Raw genomic sequence first — 26,991 nt, 5'->3', positions numbered from 1 at the left:
TATCACCAGCTGATTACAGAACCAAGAAACAAAAATCTCAGGAAGTAAATCCCAAAGTTAACATTTTAATATTTTAAAACAGTGTGCAACAGAAGAGTGTAAGAGAAACAAAGAAACATGAAATGATGATCCATCCAAAGTTAGAGAATAAAAATATAGAAAACACCAATAAAGACAAGAATGTGGGCATACCAAACACAGCCTTTAAAAAAATTACTGTAAAAATGCTCAAGGAGATGAAGGAAAATACAAAGAAAGAACTAAAGGATATCAGGAAAGCAATGAAAGAATAATAGGAGAATCTAAGTTAACAGAAATTTTAAAAAGGAACCTAACAGAACTAGTGGAATTGAAGATCTATACAATAACTGAAATGAAAAAACACTCAAGACAGTTTCAAGACCCAGTTGGATTGGGCAGAAAATTCAGTGAACTTGAAGACAAGACACTTGAAATGAGTCAGGCTGAGGAGCAGAAAGGAGAATGAAATATTAAAGTGGAAATAGCCTAAAACACCTCTGGAACACCATCAAGTACACCAATATACACATTATGGGAGTTCCAAAAAGAGAAGAGAGAAAGGGGCAGATGTGATATTTAAATATATAATGACAGAGAACTTCCCCAAATTAGCAAAAGATGTTTATATGCACATACAAGAAGCACAGAGAACACTAAACAGAATAAACATGAAAAAAAAATACAGCCTGTCATATACTGATCACACTAGCAAATGCAAAGGACAAGGAGAGTGTTCTGATAGCTGCAAGAGAAAAGCAATGTGTTACATACAAGGCAGTCAAAATTAGATTGAGCTTCAATTTCTCATGAAAAAAACTGGGGCAAAGGGCAGGGGGCTGAAATACTTAAAGTGTTCAAAGAAAACAACTGCCAGGCAAGAATTTTATATCCATTGAGACCTTCTTTCAAAAATGAGAGTGAGTTAAGACATTCTCAGATAAAAGTTGAAGGAGTTCATCATCACTAGACCTGCCCTATAGGCAATGCTAAAGGGAGTTCTTCAGGCCAAAATAAACTGATATGAGATAGTGGTTCAAAGCAGAACAAAGAAATAAAAATGCAGAAAAGGTTACTATTAAGGCAATTGTAAATGCCAGTATTTTTGTAGTGTATTATTTGGTATGTAACACTACTTCTTACTTCCTACAGGTGCTACAATGTAAATGCATTAAAATAATAATAAATCTATGTTTTTCAACATACAATGAACAAAGATATAAGTGGTAACAAGTACTAAAAAATGGTGGGAAGACAGAGGGATATAGGGAATTATATGTGCATGCTATTGAAGTTAATTTGCTATCAATCAAACATGATTGTTATGTATTTAAGATGTTAAGTTTTAAACCCATAATAACCACAAGGAAAATAGATGAAAATATATAGAAGTGAGAAGATACTCAATATGGTACAAAACAGAAAAATAAAATAAATATAAAAATAGACATTAGTGGAAGCGAGGGGCAAAAAAATGTAAGTACTTCCAAAGGCTAAATAGCAAAATGGCATAAGAAAGTCCTGTATTATCAGCAATGACTTTAAATGTAAATGAATTAAACTCTCCAGTCAAAAGTCAGAGATCGGAAGAATGGATAAAAATGCATGACCCACAGCAGAAAGCATTCAAATAGAGTTCAGAGGCTACTCTGGAGGTTGCTCTTAGGCAAGCTTCAGGTAGACCTTGCTACCTATCATAACCTGCCAACCCCCAACCAGGACCATTCCAGCCAATCCTAAAGAACACCTAGGACAATATATAAGATGCCACCAGGGTTCTATGCACTAGAGTAACTTTCCAGAACCCTACAACCTCTAGATGGGTCCCTGGTCCAGATAAGTCCTGAAATCTAACCCAGCCTCTCCAGAACATCAGATAGTTTCATGTCCCTTGGCCCATATCAATGACCAAACCTTCCAAAAGCAAAAATTTAGAATTGCCATAGCCCAACACCCCTAAAGAGAGGCATAGACAATCAAAGGTGATGGTGGAGTTATACAGTGAAGAAAGGATTTAACAAATGAATATGAATGCTGAACCATTAAATTGATATCTTTTAGTCTCCAGTATCTTAGAGCAGCTAGAAGTAAAAACTTACAATGGTGGATTGTAACCCATGTCAAACTCTGAAATATGTTCTACAACTAATTGTGGTGCTGTGCTTTGAAATTCATTGCTTTTTTCGTATATATGTTATTTTTCACAAAAAAAGAAGGCAAAAAAGTTGACTGATGATAAAAAAATATTTAAGCCTTCTAGCCTCCTATATTTGGGAGCAGCTAGAAGGAAAAATATCTGAGAGGATCGTATGGTAGCCCATGACAAACTCTGGGATCTGACCTGTAACTATTTGTCATAGAGTACTTTGAAAACTATTGCTTTTTTATTTCCTTGCTTTGTATATATGTTACACTATACAATGAAAGAAAAGTTAAAAAAAAAATGCATGACCCAACAATATACTGTCTGCAGGAGACTTACCTTAATGTCAAAAATACAACTAGGCTGATTGTGAAAGGTTGCACTATACCAAGCAAGTGGTATTTTATTATTATTAAATAATAAAATATTAATAACAATTATCATTTTATCTGATATTAGTATTATGATAATGATTATTATACTAATATCAGATAAAATGAGCTTTAAGTCAAAAGAGTTACAATGAATACAGATGGTCATTACTTACTGATAAAGTGGAAAATTTAACAAGATGTGATAATTATAAATATATACGTATATAACAGCAGAGTCCCAGAATCTACAAAGCAAATACTAACAGATTTGAAAGGTGAAATTAATGGTTCTATATTAATAGTAGAGACTTTAACACGCCACTCTCCATAATGGATAGAACATCTAGACAAAAGATCATTAAGAAATTACAGGACTTGAATGATAAACCCAAACAGACCCAATAGGCATATACAGAACCCTGCACCCAACAAAAACAGAATACACACTTTTTTTGAGTGAATATGGATCATTATCAAGGATAGGTGTTCTAGTTTGCTAGCTGCTGGAATGCAATATACCAGAAACAGAATGGTTTTAAAAAGAGGAATTTAATAAGTTGCTAATTTACAGTTCTAAGGCTGAGAAAATGTCCCAATCAAAGCAAGTCTAAAGAAATGTCCAATCTAAGGCATCCAGGGAAAGATACCTTGGTTCAAGAAGGTTGATGAAGTTCAGGGTTTCTCTCTCAAATGAGAAGGCACATGGTGAACACAGTCAGGGCTTCTGTCTCAGCTGGAAGGGCACATGGCAAGCATGGCATCATCTGCTGGCTTTCTCTCCTGGCTTCTGGTTTCATGAAGCTCCCCGGGAGGTGTTTTCTTTCTTCATCTCCAAAGGTCACTGGCTCGTGGACTCTCTGCTTCATGGTGCTGCAGTATTCTCTGCTCTCTCTGAATCTCTCTTCTTCAAGCACTCCAGGACTTCTCCATAATTTTCTTCACAGTTGGAGTTTGCAGAGTGAGAACCATGGAAGCTCGCGTCTGAAGCCAAGAAACCTCAGCCAGGAGAGTGGACCCACCCATATACATGAAGAGGATGAGTTTGCCCTGAGGGCAGAGGATGAGCCTCCCATCTCATTGCAGTGGAAGACTTGTGCTGCCTCAGGCCTTTGAGAATGTACGGCACACTCCTTGGGGACTGGGGAGAGCCTGGCTGCCACCACATGGAGGGGTTGAGCATGTGCCCCAGAAATGGCAGAGAGCCCAGGTGTGGCCCCAATGCCTGGAGAGAGTGGAGCCGAGAAAAAGGTGGTCTCCTCAATGGTCCCTGAGGTTGATTTGGAAAGAGGCGGGTGACTGCATAGGCCCTTGGGAAAGGTGGAACTGCCACTTTCTAAAGCTGAAGGATAAATGACTTTCAGACTTTGAAATCCAATGGTGTTTGCCCTGCAAGTTTTCCTTCCAATTTCTCCCTATGGATCCTGTGATTGTCCCTCCTTTGCATATTGGCACCATATGTTAGCTTGTTTTGAGATTCATAGGTCCACAGTAAGAAGAGAATTTGTGCCACTTTAGTATCGTTTAAGGTGATGCATATAGTTGCCAAGTTGACAAGGGGTGGAATGTGGTAGTTGAGGTTTAGGTGTCAACTTGGCCAGGTGAAGGTGCCTAGTTCTGTTGCTGTGGACATGAGCCAATGGTACATGAACCTCATCTGTTACTCATTACATCTGCAGTAGGCTAGGGGAGGCATGCCTGCTGCAATGAATGATTTTTTATTTAATTGGCTGGTGCTTAAATGAGAGAGCTCAGTGTAGCACAGCCCAAGCAGCTCAGCATACCTCAGCATACCTCATCTTAGCACTGGCAGCTCAGCCCAGGCCTTTGGAGATGCAGAAAGAAATCACCCAGTTGGGAAAGTTGTTGGAACCCAGAGGTCTGGAGAGAAGGCCAGCAGAGATCACCCTGTGCCTTTCCACGTAAGAAAGAACCTCAGTTGAAAGTTAGCTGCCTTTCCTCTGAAGAACTAACAGAATAAATCCCCTTTTATTAAAAGCCAATATGTCTCTGGTGTGTTGCATTCTGGCAGCTAGCAAACTAGAACAATAGGACATATGTTGGATTACAAAAAAAGACTGAATAAATATAAAATATTGAAGTCATACAATGTACATTCTCTGCCCACAAGAGAATGAAGCTAGGAATCAATAACAGAGGGAGAAATGAAAATTCACGAAGATATGGAAATTAAACATACTCTTAAACAACCAATGGGTTAAAAGGAAATCACAAGCAAATTTAGGAAGCATCTTGAGGCAAATGTAAATGAAAAGACAACATACCAAAACGTATGGGATGCAGCAAAGGCACTGCTGACAGGGAAATTTATAACTCTAAATGCTTACATTTGAAAAGAAGAAAGACTTCAAATCAGAAACATAATCTTAAAACTAGAAGAACTAGAAAAAGAACAGCAAACTAAATCCAAAGTGAGCAGAAGGAAGGAAATAACAATTAGAGCAGAGATAAGTGAAATAGAAAATAAAAACAAAACATAAAATAGAGAGCATTTAACAAAACAAAAGTTGGTTCTTTAAAAAGATCAATAAAATTGATAAACTTTTAGCTAGACTGACAAAGAAAAAAGAGAAAAGATAGAAATAATGAAAATCAAAACTGAAAAGGAGGACATAACTATTGGCCCCACTGAAATACAAAGGGTAATAAAAGGATACTATGAACAACAGTACGCCAAAAAGTTAGATAACCTAGATTATTCTTAGAAACACACAAACTACCTACATTGAATGAAGAAGAAAAAGAAGATCACAACAAAACAATTATTAAAAACAGATTGACTCAAATACCTCCCAGCAAAGAAAAGCCCAGGATCACATGGCTTCACAGGATAATTCTACCAAGCATGACAAGGAGACTTAACTTCAGTTCTGTTCAAACTCTTCAAAAAAATTTGAAGAAAAGTGAACAGTCATTCTACGAGGCCAACCACCAGCATACCAAAGCCAGATAAAGGTATCACAAGTAAAGAAAACTATAGAACAATATTTTTTAGAATTATAGATGCAAAAATCCTCAACAAAACACTAGACAATGAATCCAACAGCATATTAGAAGAATCATACACCATGGCCAATTGGGATTTTTATCCCTTATATATATGCAAGTTTAGTTCAACATAAGAAAATCAATTAATATAATATCACATTAATAAAATGAAGGAAAAAAATGATGATCATCTCAGTCAACACAGAAAAGGCATTTGAGAAATAAACCCTTTCTTAATAAAAACACTTAGAATACTGGAAATAGAAGGGAATTTCTCCACCATAATAAAGGGCATATATGAAAAGTTCACAGCTAACACCCTACTTATGTGTGAAAGACTGAAAGCTTTTGCTTTGAGATCAGGACAAGAGTTTCTACTGTCATCACTGTTATTCAATATTGTACTGACTGTTAATGCCAATGCAATTAGACAAGAAAGAGAAATAAAAGGCACCTAAATTGGAATCAAGATGGCATGGTCCGATATACAGAAAATCATGAAAAATCCATGACAATGCTCTTAGAGCTAATAAACGAATCCAGCAAAGTGGTGGGGTAAAAGATTGTGCTGGTTTGAAAATATTATGTACCCCAGAAAAGCCATGTTTTAATCCTGATTCAATCTTGTGGAAGCAGCCATTACTTTCTTTTTTTTTTTCTGCATGGGCAGGCACTGGAAATCGAGCCTGGGTCTTCAGTATGGCAGGCGAGAACTCTGCCTGCTGAGCCACTGTGGCCTGCCCGAGGCAGCCATTTCTTTTAATCCTGATTTAATAATGTAGGTTGGAATCTTTTGATTAGATTATCTCCATGGAGATTAATGCACCCAATTGTGGGTATTAATTTTTTTTAACTTTTTTCTTCTTTTTTGTGAAAAATAACCTATATGCAAAAAAGCAATAAATTTCAAAACACAGTGCAACAATTAGTTACAGAAAATATTTCAGAGTCTGGCATGGGTCACAATTCCACAGTTCAGTTCTCCACTTCTAGTTGCTCCAAGATACCAGAGACCAAAAGAAATATCAACATAAAGATTGAACAATCACACTTGTCTGCTAAACCCTACCTTCCCTGTACAACTCCACCATCACCCTTGATCCATCTTTCTTTTGATTAGATGGAGATGTGATGCCACCCATTCCAGGTGGGTCTTGATTAAATTACTAGAGTCTTTAAAAGAGGGAACATTTTGGAGAGAGTCAGAGCTGACAAAAATGAAAGAGCCTAGAGATGACAGAAGCCTCAGAGCCAACAGAAACTTTACAGCAGAGCTGACACAGGTGTGGACATGTGGAGAACAGAGACACAGATGTTTGGAGATATATAATATATATATATATATATATATATATATATATATAATTTTGTTGGGGGTGGAAGTGTTGAATTGTAGATATGGTAGCAGAATGAAAATTGAAAAAAAAAATTCATGGACCTACACTGTCCAGACAGTGTACCCTGAGTTAAGCCATGCACCCTGTTATTGCCATAATTATAAAAATGTGCTGTCGTCAGTTGTAACAAGTTTTCCTGAATAGTGCAGGGTGTTAGTGGTGGTATGGTATGTGGGAGTCCTGTGTTTTGTGCATGATTTTTCCGTAAATCCACAAATTTTCTAATAAAAAATTACAGTGTAATAAAATAATAAAAATAAAATACACAATGCTCTCTATTGAAAATTTTATTTAGCCAATTCATTGTCACACAATGCTATTGTTTATTTTTGCCAAACTCTTGTAACTGAAGCCAAACTATGGTTCAAATTTAACCATGATTTGACAAATGGAGTTACATCCCATCCTCCCTTTTCCTGAAAAATTTCTTGTTCTTAAATATAATTTGTGGTCTATGTTAAATTATTTCCCACCCTCTTAGAAATTATATTCATTAAACAAAATGTTCATTTGCCTTTATGTTTGAATTGCAATAGTGCTATTGTTTTAACTTTTTATATATGTTACAGAGATTGGACCATTCCTTGATTCTACATTATTTAATAATGATAACAATGATAGTGTTTAACAATTGGCCTGCAAAATTCCTGAAAATTTAGCAACCAGCTCTCATAAGCTGCTAAAATCTGATTCCATGTACAATAACTAACAGTTAAAATACAGCTTTGGAGGTATATACATATGTGTATGCATGTGTATGTATAGCAATCTATGTGATTTGATTCAGTCCAATAATAAAATATTGTTGAATATTAATAAATGTTTTCCCTACCAAATGCCTTAGAGGTTAAAATGTTCCAACCAACTCTAGTAAAGATATTACAATATAATTCAGCCTAGAAAACTAAAACACATGGTCAGCTTTTACTTGTCCTTAAGGTCCTAGTTTAAACATGCTTCTTAGGAAAGCCTTCCCTGATGTCACTGGATGCCCCATGTATTACATCAAAGCTTATCAAACTGCTGTTTTTGTACATCAAAAATGGCCAAATATTGGCAGTATAATACATCCAACTTGGTACTTCCCATCGGTCACACTAGATTATCAAGGACCTATTTATTGTCTTTCCCCTATTTGACTGTGAGTTCTGTGACTTGTCATTGTATGTCAAGTTGGTAATCCTTGTTGAATCTTCATTGAATGAATGAACAAAGAGTAGGGTCTCCTTAAGAATAAACACTGGCATCAGTATTTTCCATTAAAAATTAATTTGGAAATGGGAATACACAGAAATTTGTTCCAAGTTTAAATATGATAAACTATTTCAGGTAGCAAAATTCTAAGTCAATGGGGAGCAACTGTAGAAAGTTCCCCAGAGGCCCTGTGAGTGGGCAGTATTGCCTTGAATTGATTAAAGAGACAAAGAATTTGAATAGAAGTTGGTCAAACTTAGCAAAGAATGGCTAAAATATATAGTTACAGAAAGGGGGTCTAGAACTCATAGTAGACTGTGCTTTGTTAAGCACAGAGACCATGAAAATAGTAGATGTCATCAGTAAGAATCAGAGCCTATGTTGACATTCTCTAAGCTAAGTCTGTGAAGTGATTCCTAATTTATGTTTTCTTTTAATTGACCTTCATTAAGTCTAGACCAATGCTCCTTAACTTTAATGTGCATATGAGTCACTATGACTCACTTGTTGAAATGTTAAAATGCAGATTCTGATTCAATATGTCTGGAATGGGGGCTGATATTTTACATATTTAATAAGCTCCTAGGTGATGTCCATGCTGCTGGTTGCTGTATTATGCTTTGAGTAGCAAAGAGGTAGAGAATACATTTATGGAACAGTAAAAGAGGGCTCCTTTGTTCCCATATCTTTAGTGTCTAATATTTATTCAGATTCAGTCTCAACAAAACCTTATTGAGTACCTAAGGATATAGAGGCTAGTTAATATAAAAGCTTTCATTTACATATGATATTTAATCAGGACCATGCCTGGAGTACTCATTACTACCTCCTTTTCTGTTAGAAAGTTCCATTACATTCTAGCCGGTGTATTGTTAATCTTTCCCTTCACTCATTTCCTGACACATCTATATTAAGTTCTTAATCTGTTATATGCACTGGTTTTAAATTAAGCCCAGACTTATGGTGGTGTAAGTAGAAACTGAGACCATGGAGGTAATTTTCAAGTATAGATAATGAGTTTGTGCCTCGTTATTCCTCAAAGTTCATCAAACTGGAGTAAATGGAGCATACGTTGGGTGCAGTTGTTCAAAGGCCCTATTACATGAGAAACAAATTGCAGACTGAGCACAGGGGCACAGAATGTTTGGAATCAATGGGACTGACAGCAGAATTAATTGGTCACCTATGTAAAATGACATGCAAAATCATTATTGTATTGGATAGTAATTAGGTCTTACTGATAAAGCCATTTACCCAAATGTCAGTAATTATCCTTTCTGGGGTCAGTCCAAGTGGTTCAGGTGGTCTGAGGGACACATCTTAGTTCCCTGTGCTGCGAGAAGTAAGCTGACTCCATGAAAATTATTTAGTAGGGTTCTCAGCCTCAGAGTGCCCCCACAGCATGACACAGAAGCAGATGAGGGAGACCTCTATCAGGCCCTGTTGACCTTTTACATTGTGCATATTTGGAATCCAATCATTGCTGTTAAAGTAAGGATTTAAATCGGATTCTAAACTTCTATAAGTTTCCGTTCCTACAGCTTCTACTTATCCTTCAGGATAACTGTTCCCTTGACCTGTCCAGTTTGGGGTAGGACAGTTGAGCAGCCCATACTTAAACTGACCAATGAAGCTTTTTTTTTTTATACCCAGACCTGAATAGGGTCCAAGGAGGATATTATCCCAGCAAGTCCTCCTCTATTACTTTCCCAAACCCTAGTCAGCTGTTTGTATTATCTGGATATGAACATTTCTAGGTCATACCTGACTCAATCGACATAAAGATTTTATGATTCTTTTTCCCCATTATTACTACAAAGGCCATTTTAAGAAAAAAAAATGAGAATAATTTATGGATCTGATAACATAAAAATTAAAGTATAAAGAAAACCTATCATAAAGAAAATTTAAATTAAAATGACAAAATAGGAAAAATGGTGGCAACAAATGATAAAGGTTTAGTGTCCTTAATATATAAACAGCACTTACAAGTCAATAAGGAAAAAAAGAAGCACACCCATAGAAAAACTGAATGATATTATCTGGTGATTTAAAAATTTAAAAATTAAAGGTGGCCAGATAATGTGAAATATATTCACCCAACAAATAATCGATGAAATGCAAATTAAAACAAAAGTGAGATATTGTTTTCATATCAAATTGACAAAATCCAGTTTTGGCAATATTGCAGGGAAACACATGAGATAAACAACTATTTTCATACATGTTCAGTAAGACTGTAAGTGGATACAATCTTTTTGGAGAGAAATTCAGCATTTATTAGGAAATACCAAAAAATTATGCCCATCTTTTGATTCTATAATAATATTGGTTGGAATTTATTCTCAAGAAATAATCAGGTATGTGTACATGGAATGGGTGACTTGAATGTCCAGCTAAGTATAATTAGTAATAGTAAAAATTTTGGAAAACATGTCCAATCATAGAGAATTGAATAAATACATTATGGTAAATCCATATGGTAGAATTCTATTCAGTCATTAACAACCTGGTGAAAATTAGTGTGCCAGTTTGAAAAAGCCATGTTTTAAGCCTAATCCAATCTTGTGAGGGCAGCCCTTTCTCTTAATCCTGATTCAATATCATAGTTGGAATTATGGATTAGATTATCTCCATGGAGATGTGGCCCACCCAATTGTGGGTGTGACCTTTTGATTAGGTGGACATGTGATTGCACCCATTCCAGGAGGATCTTGATTAGTTTACTGGAATCCTTCAAAAGAGGAAACATTTTGGAGAGAGCCAGAAACGACAGAGCAGACTGAGACTTCAGAGCAGAGCTGACAGGCTGAGAAAAGAGACACGGATGTTTGGAGATGTTTGGAACCCAGCAGACATTGTCATGAGATGTTGAGCAAGCCAGAACCTGTAGAGAGTGAAGGGAAACCAAGAGATGAAAGCCAGCCCCAGAGAAGCAAAGTGACAAACCCCCACAGGAACAGAGGCTGAAAGCAGCAGAACCCAGGAGCAAGGGAACAGCAGATGACACCCACATGACTTCCCAGCTGACAGAGGTGTTCCTGACCCATCAGCCTTTCTTGAGTGAAGGTAACCTCTTGTTGGTGCCTTAGTTTGGATACTTTTACTTCCTTAGAACTGTAAATTTGTAACTTATTAAATTCCCCTTTATAAAAGCCATTCCAGTTCTAGGTATATAGCATTCTGGAAGCTTGTAAACTAACACAAATAGTGACAGGGGAAATTTTTCAAAAATGAAAAAAAATACTTACAAGTAAGTTTTAAAAATTTATAAATATGAGTAGAAAGCATTAATAGTGGCTCTTTCTGGAAGAAGGATTTATCAAGTTATTTACTCCCCTTTTCTAACTGCTTTTCAGTATTTTCTTCAATTAATACATATGACTTTGAAATTGGAGGAAAAATGTTAATTCAGAAAAGGAGAAAATATAAACCAATTCTATCATTGATTATACTTGAAAAAAAAGGGCTTCAGAAATTCATGACTTTGCTCATCATTTTTGAAAATTATTAAAAGCTTCTATGAACATTCTAAAATAAAATGGACATTTTAGATAGTTTTTAAACTGAAGTATAATTTACATGAAATGTGCAAATATTAATATACAGTTCAATGAGTATTGTCAATCATATACATCCACATAACTACTACCCAATTGAGAAACTGTAAACTTGTACAACTTCAGAAAACTCTCTTATGTCCTTTCATATCGATTCCTACCCCTATTTGGTAGTCATTTTCTGATATCTATCAATATGGGTTAATATTGTTTATTATGTAATTTCATATACATAGAGCTCTAGAGTATTTATTTTTCTGTGTCTGGCTTCTACTTATCAGCATGCTTCTTAGAGTCATCCATGTTGTCACTTGTATTAGCAATTCATTCATTTTAATTGCTGGATGAATACACCATAATTTGTTTTTCCATCTCTTGCTCATTGACTTTTAGGTTGTTGCCATTTTTTTGGATATTATGAATAAAGTTGTTGTGAATACTCTTATCCAACCGTTTTTGTAGAAATGGTTTTCATCTCTTGGATAAGCACATAAGTGTAGAATTGCTGGGTGATAGTGTAGATATATTTAACTTTACAAGAAACTACCAAAATGTTTTTCAAAGTAGTTAAAAATTTTTACACCTTCAACAGCAATGTGAAAGCATTCCAGTTGCTCCACATCCTTGCCAGCATTTGGTGTTGTCTCTCTTACATGTGAAATGGTATCTCATTATGGTTTTGATTTACATTTCCCTGTTAATTATTGATGATGAGCACATTTTCAAGTGTTTACTGGCCATTCATATATTGACCATTCTTTTGTTCAGTGTTTGTTTAGGTCTTTTTCTCATTCTTATTGGGTTATTTGTTTTCTTATTATTGAATTGTAGGAATTGTTTAAATATTCTGGATACAAACCCTTTATCAAATATATGTATTGCAAATATTTTCTCCCAGTCTGCAGCTTTGTCATTTTCTTAATGGTAACATTTGATGGGCAGAACATTGTAATTTTGATTAAGTTTTTTTCTTAAAGTGTCCTTATTTTGCATTCAATATTAACATAAAGTAGCATATCCCACAACATAGGCAAATCCCTCATCCAACTAGCAACTCAACTGGCTTATTCCCATGAAGGCATGTATACTGACCTATATTCTTGCTACTCAGCAAAACATAGGAACTTCTAGAAATACATAGTTTCAGACCCCACACTCACCTAACTGGATCAAAATCTAAATTTTAATAAGATCTCCAGGTGACTCGTTAGCAGATTAAAGTTTGAGGAGAACTGATCTATGCAAAAGCCCAACATCTCACAAAAATCCTATAATCCAATCATGAGATCTCTTTCCCCTCAATGCCACACAGAAATTAAACTGAACATTGTGCTCAAGTTACTCTTTAACCTCCAACATTTTAAATGTTAGGGAAAATTTTATGTTAGCATGTGGTAGGATGGATTTTCATGTTTATGTCTTAGTCATCAATATTTAGTTCAACTCCAGATATTCTAATGCATCCAGGGAGCCTAAGTAGAACAGCTGGATTCATTTATATATTTTAGAAAACCTGTTTCCTTGCCTCTCCTAAGAGGCTACTGAGTCAAGCAATGCCTTTTTTCCACCATCTGGTTTGCTCCTGTGCTAATTCATTTTGTTCTTGCTCTGAAAAATCTCCATTTAAAACTTATAATCTGCACAGGCAATTGCTTTCTGTCCCTCTGTGTTCTTGGTTACTTTTAGAGAGACTTATAGAAAAAAAATAGACTCTTTTGCCTATTAAGTTACCCAACTTTCTTTAAGACATGTCAGTGTAGGTGAATGACTAACTTATGCAACTTCACAGTCTGAAAAGAAAGGACTTTAATTGTACCATGTTAAACTGAACTGATGCTTGCACTTGAAGACATCCAAATGGATAGTGCAATGCAAGATAGCTGTTCTACTAGAATGTTTGTTGATCGCTGCATTAGACCTGCACTTGCATTCATTTTTTTCCATTGTGCTACCAAAACAAGGGCTGATGGAGGTTTGAGTATCCCTCCAAGTCTTAAACTGTCTTATTTTATGTAGGAAGCAAGATCCGACATAAGGAATGTGCAAAGTGGGTCAGGGAAACCCGGGTTGCAGGTCATGTTCTTCCTCTTACTAGCCAAGTGAACTTGAAACAGTTATTTATCTTCTGTGTCTCAATTTCCCCCATATATGAAATGGTGACAGATAAAATGTGAGGATTATATTCAGTAATGCCAGGAAAACATTTTGGCAGTTTGCCTGGCCCACAATATGTGCTCAATATGTGTATGCTATAATCTATAATCATTATTACAAAGGGTATGACCAGCCTGTTTTTACTCTTAGAATAAAGGCTGCCTTTTCCCAGCTTGGATGTACGTATGTATGTGTATGTATGTATCTATGCATGCATGTGTGCATGTTTGTATGCATCTATTTGGAGTTTAGGCTATCAAAGAGAGACTGGAAAACTCATGGATGGCTGGTGAAGATTAGAATAAGCAAGTATATTCTTTTAACATTGCACATTCTTTTTTTTTTTTTTTTGCTTTAAGTATTAGAGCAGAGAATAGACAGAAATGTTCATTGATGGGGGTGTTGTTACAAATGTCCCTGTTTGTTAGAATGGCCAAGGGACTAAGGATAGATTCAAGACTTGCCATCTTTGCCCACTAAAAGAAAATGTCATATCATTTTTTAAATATGATGTATCAGAAATCCTAGGCGATCTCTAGACATAAAGCTAGAAAGGTGATAATTAATTTTCTCCTTGCTAGGAAAAGATTTTAAAAACGAGAATGGCTGTTAGTTTAGGTCGTATTCCGTATGAAGAAGTGATAGGTAAAAGCATAGAGTTTTCATTTTCTGACACCAGCTTTCTGAGCTGGGTTTATTTGTAAGACTCCTAGGTCTGACCAACTCCTGATAGGGACTGAAACATTTGTGACACACTGCATCATTTGCAGTAATGGGCAAGCACACAAATGCAGAAACATATAAAGGCAACAGACTTCTTACTGCTGTCTATTAGGACAGTGAAAAGATAGACTGAAGTACTTTATGATGTACCTCCTGAGTTAAAAATGTCACAAACTTTCCCTACCTAAATCCCTCTCCCTGCATGATGTACCTGCCTGTTGGGATTTTATGTGAGTGTAAAATTAGTGAGCTTCTATTTCACAGGCCACAGCTTGATGGGTAATCAGCTTAATAGCTAAATGTTACTCTTAAATATTACATTGCACATTTATTTTTATGTCCACCTTGCAAAAGTGCTTACCAAGGAGGTGTGTGCCAGAAAGCACTATTGATTTGAGAGTCCTTTGCCGCATTGTGGTACATAGGTACTCTCATTAGGCCAGTATCTGAGATGTGAAGGACTCTTCCTGCAGAAGTAACAATGTGAAAATGTCTAGTAAAATAGCGTGCTAATGACATCACACCCCTTGCTCCTGCTTCTCTATTATCGAGTGCAAATTCCTTTGACCTTTATCTTGGAATTCTGAGGGCTTGGGAAGTAAAGGGATGCTTAGTAACCCACATTCTTTCAGCACTCTGCAGTTACCCCGCTTTCCTTGTCTCAACTCTTTCTCCTGTCTATGTTTGTCTTTTATTCTCTTAGTGGTGATTTTGGGACTCTGAAATGAGATGTGCATGCTTCAGTATTTTTGGCTTCTTTTCTTAAAGGCAGCTGAGATCATGAAAAGAACTATCAAGTGAGGCAAATCTGGGTTTGTCTCTGGACTCTGCCACGCATTAGCTGCATGCCCATGGGCTAATGACTATATGTCTCTGATCCTAATTTTCCTGATCTACAAATCAAGATAATAAAACCACACTTTTAGAGTTGTCAAGAGAATTAAGTGAAGGAATCTGTCCAAAACTTGGCACAGTGCTGGTACATAGTAGTCACCTCTCACAAATATCAATAATTCTTTACCTGATAATTCTCCTAACCTGAAGCAGTTTCATGCCTTTCCAGAATCCCTCAGAGGCTCCAAGTTCTTTCGCTCCCCTGACCCACTAAAGGACTGTATTGTGTGCATGTTGTGCGTGTTCCTTCCCTGACCTTGCTCAGGGACATTTTGCCAACCTCTCCTCTCTCAGTCACAACCCCTGCTTCTTACTCTACTTCTATCAGTACCTCCAGGGCTTAGAGAAGTTAAAAGTAGTCCTGTTCTCACAGTCGTTGGGGAGCCCTGGCCTGTAGAGTCTAATCTCTCCCTTTACCTAGAGTACTTATTAATGAGACTGCTGTTTTTGTACCTTGGCAACTGGTTTAGGGCCTAGCTTTATCTCAAACCAGCAGATCCTTGATTCTAATTGAGCTGGAAAGGGAGGAGGGGGCACTGTAATTTACAACTTCCACTGAATCTCCAACCAAACACCACAAGGGCCAGCCATGGCCATGTCCTAGCTACAAGGTTGGTAGAGGCATTGGGCTCTATTTCCCTTACCTAACAGCCTTAAAAGTTTGCATTTGGCTAAAGCACTATGGTCAGCTCAATGTAAGCCTCTTGAGGACCCACATGGGGCAAGAGCTGAGCCCCAAGCAGCAGTTGTCAGTTTTCTGATACCTAAGCTCATGGTGCCCTGATATTTAAACTGCAGGCTGGGCCTTTGGCCTCCAGGTCTTCCCTTCACAGCACTGGGAAAGAGCTAAAGGAATTATTTGACCTTACTGAATTAAATAAAGCAAGTGGTAGAAAGAAGAACCAATTCAGTCAAATGAGGTCTTTGGAAGTCAATCAGGATGGTTTAGGAAGGGACCAGAGGAATTTCCTCAGGGTAGCCTTGTCAAGGAATGAGGCTCAAATGTCATATACTTTTCATTCTTTTCTTTTTTTTGCATGGGCAGGCACCGGGAATCAAACCCAGGTCTCCGCATGGCAATGGCAGGCAAGAACTCTGCCTGCTAAGCCACATGGCCCACCCTTTTTTTCTTTTTCAAATGTCATATACTTTTACTAAGCAGAAAAGTACATTGGAAGAGGCATGGGCTTGGAATTACTTAACCAGATAAGTCAAAGCAGTGATGAGTCACCAAACCATAAGTTATTTAGTCCTCTTATTTATTATACTTACAGAAATCATTCACATAATTATTTGATTCATTTTGCCTTTCTAACTATAATCTGTGTTATGACTTTTAAGAGATAAGGAAAGAAGCTGCCTCACTCTTCTTTCCCCAATGACATACTTTGATACTATTTCAGCACACAACGAAATAAACAAGACAAGGTAGGCCAGTGGTTAGGAGCAGAAATCTTGGATTCAAAACACTCTGAGTCTGAATCCCAGCCATAGATCTTATAAACTCTGTGCTCTCCAACAAATCTCTCTAGTTCTCAAGCTCAACTTCCTCATCAGAGAAAATATGCAATGTTAGATGTTGAATGAATGGATGTATGAGTGGATGAATAAATGAATGTAAAATGAGGATAATAACACTCAGCTTAAAGCAGTTCTGTGGAGATTAAATGAGAAGCTACATGGAATGCATTTAGAACTGGGCCTAGCACACAGCAAGGCTTTCTATAAATGTTAGCTCCCTCCCTTACCCCTGTTCCCTCTTCTAGGCATATACAGAGCTCCACGACCTTCTAGGCAGCCCTGTTCAAATTGCTGTAGCAAATATTTCATTTCAGGTTGTCTTCCTCAGTACCTCTAGAGACCACGTCCCACACAGCTGGTGTGTGCATTCAGATGGTAAGTGACTCAGGGACAGTGTCAACAGGGTGATGGAAACTGTGACAAGAGAAGAGAGCAATCTCCTGGCAGAAATAACTACTGTGAGTCCAAATGCTCATTGATCACTGTTCTCGGAAAGCTGAAAAGGTGCATTTTGAGTGATTGGAGGTTGTACTGAAATTGAATTTGTTAGAATATTTCCAGGTTCTTACTCATTTAGATACTTCATTAAATTGGAGAAACCTCAGCAGAAAGCAGACCCGATCATTTACATACAGTACCAGAAGTGCTAAATTATGTTTCAGATTTCCATGATAGCTATTACTTCAAGGTGCTTAGTGATAGAAAATGGGAGCTATGGGAGCAATTGCTGCTGCACTGAGGACCCCCATGGCCCACCCCATGTCAATGAAATGTAGACATCCTTTTGGTCTGATCCTCCTCGCCTTAGTGGCTTCTCTATAACTGCTTTCCCCTCATGTTTCTCCTAACTTTTTTGAAACTGTGTGTCATATATAGTGTTTCAGTCCTCCTCTTCCTTGATTTCTTCATGTCTTTTTTGTGAGTTAGCTTCTTTCAGGATTGTTAAAATACCCCCTCTACCATTCCATCCATTTTCCGGTGTCTGAAGTGGCCCCCAATTCAATCTTCCAGATTGCTCAGTCATCTCATCCTATTGCAAGGTTTGCACCTAGGAAGGACATTATTTGAGAAAATGGCCCAAGAATTACAGCTTCATGAAAACAGAATGGGCCTCCTAGATAAGGTTGTGAGATCCCCTTCACAGAAGGTGTACAAGAAGAAGCTCTGTGACCCATTGATGAAGATCTTGAAGAGAAAGTTTTAGTATTTCTGTTGGTTTGAAACTGTTATGTACCCCAGAAATGCCATGTTCCTTTTCCTAATCCAGTCTTTGTGGGGGCAAACCTCCTGTTTAGGGCAGGATTGTTTGATTAGGTTGTTTCCATGGAAATGGGACCCACCCAATTGGGGTGGGGTCTTTGATTAAGTGGTTTCCATGGAGATGTGTCTCCACCCATTCCAGGTGGGTCTTAATGCGCTTACTGGAATCCTTTAAAAGGGAACCACTTTGGAAAAAAGTTCAGAGCTGACACAGACAGATATTTGGAGATGCATAAAGAAAATGCCCCCATGGAAGGTGTTTGAAACCAGAAGCCAAAGGACCAGCAGATGTCAGCCACATGCCTTCCCAGCTGATGTGTTCCCAACACCATCTGCCATTCTTGAGTCAAGGTATGCTCCTCTGGATGCCTTAGTTTGGACATTTTATGGCCTTAGAAGTGTTATCTTGTAACTTAATAAAACCCCTGTATAAAAGCCAACCTATTTCTGGTATATTGCATTACAGCAGCATTAGCAAACTAAAACAGTATATGATGGTATCCTTTAGAATTCTGAGATTCTAAGCTTAGGAAGATCAACCCCCTCATTTTAGAGATGAGAAGATTAAGGCTAAAAGTTAAAAGAGATGCAGGATCTGAACGGTGATGAAAGTCCAGGTTTCCTAACTGCTAGCCCTGGGCTTTTTTCACTATAACACACTGGCTCCCCAAGCTCACCTCCAATCTCATTCCTTCTTGAAAGCTGTCTTTAATAAAATTCATTTCAGGCTGTCTTGTGTTCTACCTCAAATACAGCAACACAATACCTTATCTTCAAAAAATAAAATAATCCACTACCACATGGCCCCTACTCACACGCCCACAGTGGTGGAGAACTTCAAAATGTTGAGTGGAGAAATGTCTTTGTGTCAGGCTGCTGGATGCACAATTGCCAATGAAAACAACTGAACTTGGAAAGAGGTATCCAAGAGATTTGGCTAATACTCTCATCCTTTCAGATGTTGCCCATGTCTTTCTTCTTGATTACTCAAGGTTACTAAGGCAAGGAGCCTTGACCTAACTTTGAGGTAGGCACTGGCAAGTCTGAAGTTATGCAGAATGAAGAGAAACAAAAGAAGGTAGTCAGAATCTCTTGCCTTTGGGCGGCTGAGATTCTTCTTGAGAAGATGGCACCCAGGTGAGAAAATGACTTGAGAATAATTACAATTAACATGTCCTATGTTTTAAGCTGAAATTTAAGTAAGAGCTCAGGGCATATTAAATAAAAAGATTAGGGCTATTTCCCCAAGTTCTCTAACCCCAAGAATTGCTCTGTTGCCTTCATCATGGAAAAACACTGGTGAACACCTGCCCTGCTGTCTGGGCAGAAGAGGAGCCATCTTTGTCAGGATGGAGATCTAATCAATGTATCAGACTGCATGAACTTTGGACCAATGATGCTCAGGTACAAAGATGTGTAGTGGAGGGCATGAGAACAGAGATCCTGAGGGCCTGAGTAGGAGAGGAAGGGGGACTTTTTGCAGGATGCTAGTCACTAGCTACAACTTGAAAAATAGCTGGTAATCAGAGAAGTAGAAGTTATGTCAGGCAAGAGAAGAAGTAGAGAAAGGAGGCTTAATTTATTATTGGTACTTTAAGATATAACACTGAAGAAGGAGGAGCCCAACCATGGATGACCATGCCTGATGCATTAACTAAGGAATTTATCCTAACAGCTCTTGGGTGTATCTGAGTGTTTGTGAAAGGAAAACTAGCAATAGGATACATTTTATGAAACATCTTTTAGAAATATTCATCTGGCTGCCCTGTGTAGGTTGTTGATGGTAGTGGTGGCAGGGAGATAGGCATGCAGATAAATATATGGAGCCAAAGTCTAGGAATGTGGATTTCAGGAAGAAGAAATGGGTAAAATTGGAGCCCCTGTTTTGGTGTGGGTATTTATGGAATACAATACTCTACATTTGGAAGGAAAAGATCAAAAGGCATTGTTTCCTTAAAATAAATGGCAAGTCTTTAGTGATTTGGGGTATTTGATCTCTTCTTCCAGTTTCATGTTTTAAAGGAAATATAAGAAAAAAGTGAATATTGATTTCTTCTAATTATATATGTAAAAGTGTCATACATACCAGCGAATATCTTTCTTTAAACATAAATACACCTAAAATAACATGTATTTCTAAATTAACAATGTTACAACATTAAGGTGATTTTTAAAAATAAGCTATTGTCCCTGACAGTAACACCCTTTGTTATTTTTCATGTTCCCTTCCAGACTTAATAGCTATGTATAATTTATCTTATGTAACTGTCATTACTGCCATTTATGTCACTGTCATTTATGTCACTGTCACTGAAACCTGCATATTAAATTAATGTTTTTTTTTTAATGAATGGGTTTCAATAGAAAACTAAACCAAATAAAAATAAATAAAATGTTGTAAAATACAGTTAAGAGTGAAAATTATGTGTTGACACAATCTTTGCTAAGACTCTCTAAACTACACTTAACATTGTACAAACTGTGAGAAGGACCTGTATACATGACAAGTCTGAGATTTGGCATCCAAGAATATAGAATGTTAATATTTTTAGGACCATTATACTTGTTATATAGCAATAAAGTGTGCTTTAAGATCTGCTCCTTATTAGTTACAATATTTATTTAATTCTTCCAATAATGACAGCAGTTGCATTTACTGTGAATGCCAGGCAATTTACATTCATTAATTATCTCATGAATTCTTTACAACTTCTGAACTGGATAGAAATTATCTTCATTTTACCTGGAAGAAAACAGATGCTACAAAGATTAAGTGATTTACCCAAGATGACAAAGTAACAGAGTGGGATTTCAAATTTAGCTCTACCTCATTCCAGTGCCTGAGCTCTTAACTGACTCCCAAGCTACTTTCGATTTTGAAGGGAAAAGGTGCTAATTTTTGTTCCTCTAATTTAGTGCCTCACCCTTATTTAGTGCTTCACTCCCAGCTCCCATGTCATTCTTTGTTTTTAGCACCAACAGCAACCTTACAGAACCCTTGACAAGAATAATCAGTAGGGTGTGAACAACCCTGTGGCTGCCACTAAAAGCATGAATCTCAAAGAAGTGGGCACACTGGCATATATATAATCTGCCCTGGCCAAGCCGCTGGAAGATTGACTCAGTAGGAAATTGTTTCCTCCTCCAATAATATTGATCACAGATTCCCAGTTGCTGGGAATCACTTACTTGCATAATCCCTCTCTTCTCACATTTCAGTACTACAATACTTGTTGGTGATAGCAGAGAGGGTGATGGGCATGTGACTAAGCACTGTTTTCATGCATCCGTCCTTTGACAAATATCCATTGCATACCTCGCATATGTCCAGCAGCATATTTGATCAACTCTTATCACTCTCATTTGTGTTTGCATAGATACCTTATGTTTATTTCACTAGAAGATCAATTTTGTTTTGAATCTTATTTGTTGCTTTTTTCCTCTACTATATTTTTAGGGAAAAGGAAACTTCCCCAGCCATCATTTCTTGAGTGTTCTTGGCTAGCCGTGCTAGACACTAATCAATTTACTTGGAGTAGTAGTTGAGAAGCCTTCTGAACTAACAGAATCAGGGCTCTGAGAGGAGCCAGGGCCAGTTTTCTGGGTTTGCCACTTGTGCAGTTGTACAGGGCCTTGAGTTTAGAAGAGCCCCATGCTTGGCTGAATGCTTTGCTGTTGCTGTCTTGAAATTCTTAATGTTTTTTAACAAAGGGCTCCGCATTTTCATTTTGTACTTGGCCTCACAAATTAGGTATCTGGTCCTGGATGGAGCACTGCAGACAGAGGAGCTGTGCTCACATGGATGATCCTTTCCAGCCTCACCTGGCTCCCCCATAGTGGATTGGAGGGAAGTGGGAAGATGAATGGGCCATTTCACCCCATTCAATGGAAATCTGCTCTCCAGTAAACACCTTTTAGCTATATTTCACAAATTGCTCTTCATTAAGACATATTTCCAGTGGAATGGTAGAGTCAGTAGACCTAACTTACATTTTAGCTTTACCACTTATTTACAAAATGATCTTTGTGAGTCACTTAATGTCTCTGGGCCTCAGTTCTTGCTCTGTAAAATGGAGATAATAGTGTCTGCCTTATATGCAAGCGTATTTTACATGTTTGAGAGACTCAAAGGAGAGAACGCATTTAAAAACTGTCAAATACTATTCAAGCTTTTGGGATCAGTATCATTCTTTATTCTTTCTAAGTTCAACAAAATAGATTTTAAAGTTTCCTATTTAACAGAATAAGCTGTAGTGATTGTTTTTTATACACAACTGAAAAAGGTAGGAAACACACAAAGAAATGAATCAAAACAAGAAACGAAACCTTGTAGAGAATGCATGACATTCCTTGTGTTGGAAACCATAAAGTGACTAAGGAACCAGAATGATATTTTCAAGTTCTTATTGTGGTTCTCATTAATTTAAAAACAATTAAGATCTCAGGAGCAACACTTCCCAGCTCTGAAGCTATTGTCTTTCTGCACATTAACCTAAACACTTTTAAAAAATCAGGCTGGAAATATATTGGAGAAATTGTGCCTATTTCTCTAATTTCCCAATCCATAGTCATCTTTCTCCTGTCCTTCTATTTGTTGACAGCTGATATTAAATTCTTGTTGTTGTTGTTTTTAGAAGAGAAAGAAAGAAATGTTTAAAATGGTATGTCTCCTGTCTGTCATAAGCCTCTGTCAGTCTTCCAGCTAGCTATGGGCAGTTACCCAGTTATAATTCTCACTGAAATCTTTTTAAAAACAAACAGAGGAGCCTGTGCTCACCAGAACTGACAGTCTCTTGTCCTATTAGTTGGTATGGGGTGAGGACCCTGGGCATTTTTTTTTTTATTAAAAAAAATTAACTAACACAACATTTAGAAATCATTCCATTCTACATATGCAATCAGTGATTCTTAATATCATCACATAGATGTATGATCATCATTTCTTAGTACATTTTCATCGATTTAGAAAAAGAAATAGCAAGACAACAGAAAAAGAAATAAAATGATAATATAGAGGAAAATAAAATAAAAATAAAAAATACAAAAAATATAAAAAAAACAGAAAAAAAACATACAAAAAAACTATAGCTCAGATGCAGCTTCATTCAGTGTTTTAACATAATTACATTACAATTAGGTAGTATTGTGCTGTCCATTTTTGAGTTTTTGTATTCAGTCTTGTTGCACAGTCTGTATCCCTTCAGCTCCTGGGCATTTTTGAAGTTTGTATTCTTAAATAAGCTCCCTCTCATCTTCCGTGCCAGTTCTGACAGTTCTGGAATGTTGGTTCATCCACTGATTTATACGATGAGTTCATTTTGGGGCTCATTTGCCACATTTCCAGAGTAAAATGCATAATGTGCATTCCTGATTTACAAGTTGGGCTTTTTGTCTATTTCTTTCAAGTCTAGAATTTGCTCTTTGGTTAAAAACATCATATTTCCAAGTTAGTAGACAACTTGATGGGCCATATGCCATACCAAAAATTTAGGGGCACTAGCACACAAACCAGGTAGCTCATTTTGGAAGTGGCAGCCTTGATCAATTTGTGCATAAGCGATTCTACCATCTGAGCAGTCCATCCAGTTTGGCTATTAAGATGGTAAAAAACAGTGATCAACCATTTGAGGTCCTGTTTTGCTTATCATATACACATGGCTACACAGTATAAAATTTAAAGCCAAAAAGCAATTTTACAGTTCCTTATACTTCATTCCATTTTGTCATATCACCAAAAGCTATTCATAAGCGAATCTTCATATTCCTATGGCTCAGCCTCTGGTCTAATCACAGACCCTGCCTTAGCACTTTGACTATTAAAAACAGGCAATAACCCTCCTGGATTAATGTCCTTTGAGGTGACTCACTAGATTTGTCAAAGTCGCTTTCCCCAGATGCTCCAAGGCTGATAGACTGAAGCACTTTGAAAGGTACATATGTGCACAGCCTTAAGCATAATAGACCCCCATCCACAACAAAAGGGAAATAAAATGGGAAGATTCCATTCACCTTCAAACCAGCAAAAGGACTCGGTTTCCCATGGACTATGCTCAAGCCCCTGTAATAAAGACTGCTAATGGCAGCAGGGCCAGAAATGTACACGGTGCTCATAGAGCAGATGCTTCCCAACAGGAAGCTGGCTGCCCAACATCAAGGACAGCGGAGGGAGTCTGTGAGCAGTGGGCTCTCCCCATAACCACTTGGGCCTAAGGCAAGCTGCTTTTTCTCTCTTGGCCTCCATTTTCTCATCTATAAAAGGAGAGGGTTGAGATCCTCTCTGCAGTTTTCCAAGGTTAGGAAAGTTTTACAAACTGGAATTTCCAGAAGCCAGGGAGTTAAACCTAAAATGATTTGTTGCTTTAAGCAGCATGAGAGGAGTAGCTGGACTCCCCTCATTTTGGTTTTACATTAAAAAGAGGGAGGCTGAGAAGATGTTATAGGTTACTTTTTAGCTGTGTAATTACTTCTTAGCTGTGTAAATTGCTATGGGGCTGTGAATGGTGTGTTAATTTCTGAAGTGGGCAACTCCAAATATACAACAAAGGATTAAGTGCCCTGAAAGGGCACTCCAAAAATTGAACTGAGAGGTCTGAATTCCCCTGTGGATTTTGTTCTATATCCTAGACCAGATGAATCAAACTGGTGGTCTTTGGTTCCACAAGCCATGGATGCCTTTGACATTACGACCACAGAGGATTCCAGTGCAGCCATAAGCAGTGACTCAGCCATGGTGTCCTCCACCAAGGTGCCCAAGGGCCTGGAGAGAACGCCCAAGTGAGGCAGCACTGCTGGTACTGATGGATCTCACAGAGTAAAACATGGTGCAGGAGAATCACAGTGCAAGTATGGCAGGCTGTGGATGAGCTGGTGCCCTTGTTCCAGTCTGTGGGCTGCATCTATGCTGTGCCTCATGATGGACTTGGATGGCAAGAACTTCAGCTCCACCTTCGTCATCTACCACCACAAGCATGAAGCCAAGTGCTCTGTGTGTGAGCTCCACAACTACGAGATCCACCTGGGCTGCCTGTAGAGGCTACAGCCTCAACAACTACCACCTCTTCATCGGTGGCAACCCCAAGATGAAGAAGCATGAGGAAATCCTGGAGGAGGTTGCCAAGGACACCAAAGATGTGCTCAATGTTATAGTCTGTGCCAGCGTGGTCAACAAGATGAAAAATGGCTGCTTGGTCTTCATGGAGTATGAAAACCACTGCGCTGCCTCAGTGGCCCACAGCAAGCTCATCCTAGGATGCATCCAGCTGTGGGGCCACCAGATCACCATGGCCGGGCCCGAGATTGACATGGACAGGGATGTGGTGGAGACGGTGAAGATCCTCTACATGCAGAACTTGATGATCGAGACCACTGAGGTCAGCATCAAGAAAGTTTTGGCCTGTTTAATCCAGGCTGAGGGGAACATCTCAAGATGATGTGCAACTATGCCTGGGTGCACTTGACCAGCCACAAGGATGCTGTGCATGCCATGAGCAACCTCAATGGCACCGAATTAGAGGGCTTCTGTGTCCAGATGACAATGGCCAAGCAATGGACTAGGAGTAGTACTCTCGCTATCAGCCAAGGGCAGCAGTGCACAGCCCAGCTAAGTGTACTCCTGCAACCCCTACACGATGGTCTCCTATGGCAACCCATACAACACATTCATAGGGTCCAAAAGGGAATACTTGGCAAAAACAGGGAGCATAAAAGGCCAAAGGAGAGATGCTGTTGGCAACAGAATCACAGAACCCAGGAGTTCTTACCTCCAGGGATATTCTGCTGGCCATGGTGTATATAACCAATATCATGAAGGAAAAGGAAAGCAGCAAGAGAAAGGATATGAGCTTGTACCCAGTTTGGAACTCTCTGCCATCAATCTGATTGCCATTAAACCTAGCTCAGTGGCCATCAGCTCATTATTCCACGTTCCAGGCAGCATCAGCTCTTAAGATCACTGAAGATGGCAAAATCCACACAATGGCGCACCTGATCAGTCCCACTGCTGCGCTGCCAGACCCAGCCAATGCTGTTGTTGCCGCTGCTGTCAGAACAGCTACAGTTACAGTCATTCCTACTGTGTCCAGGCCGCCACCTTTCCAGGGCTGCTCAATAACTGCAGTATACATGGTGGTTTCAAATGTTCAGAGAATTCCCACTACCTGGCTCCTACAGTACCAGCTGCATTCCATTTGCTATCCCAGCCACAGCCACTATTGCCACACTACAGAAGAGGAGGCTGTATGGGCTATACACCTCAGGCATCCCCTGCTGTCAGGGTTCAGGGTCCCTCTCACCATATCCATCAGACATAATGAGGCTTGTGTCAAGTGCCCAGACAAACCCCCAAAATGCCACTGAAGGAATGCTTTACTATTTGTAAAGAAAGAACATACTAGATTAGTACACCTATAAAACCTGAAAGTGAAGAATATTATCATTCATTATACTGAAATATTTTATATACATTAAATTTTTATTAATTTTTAAAGACTATTTAAAACTTAGCAGGTCTATGTTCATACATTTCCAAGAGATTTGCATGGTTCATGCCTTGATACCATTTCTTCTTAAAAATTTGTATACCATAGTGCATTTGTATACAGGCTTTTTTTTAAGGATATATTTTCAGCATGAAGGTTATTTTCTTCTGCTCTCTAGAGATTTCTATTGTGTAGGACCTTCAATACTATCTCAACTATATATTAAAATGCACACTTGAATAGCAAGGGAACTGCTTTGAAAAATATATC

The 26,991-nt window shown here is 38.1% G+C and overlaps 1 pseudogene; it reads left to right on the top strand.

Moving 5' to 3' along the window:
- Window positions 1-24,320: 24,320 nt before the first annotated feature.
- Window positions 24,321-26,621, top strand: LOC143671700 (RNA-binding protein 47 pseudogene; annotated as a pseudogene).
- Window positions 26,622-26,991: the final 370 nt, after the last annotated feature.

This window comes from Tamandua tetradactyla, chromosome X, assembly GCF_023851605.1.
Source record: "Tamandua tetradactyla isolate mTamTet1 chromosome X, mTamTet1.pri, whole genome shotgun sequence".
Classification (NCBI taxonomy): domain Eukaryota; kingdom Metazoa; phylum Chordata; class Mammalia; order Pilosa; family Myrmecophagidae; genus Tamandua; species Tamandua tetradactyla.
Note: the sequence above shows the minus strand (reverse complement) of the source record. Positions and strands in the feature narration are given on the sequence as shown.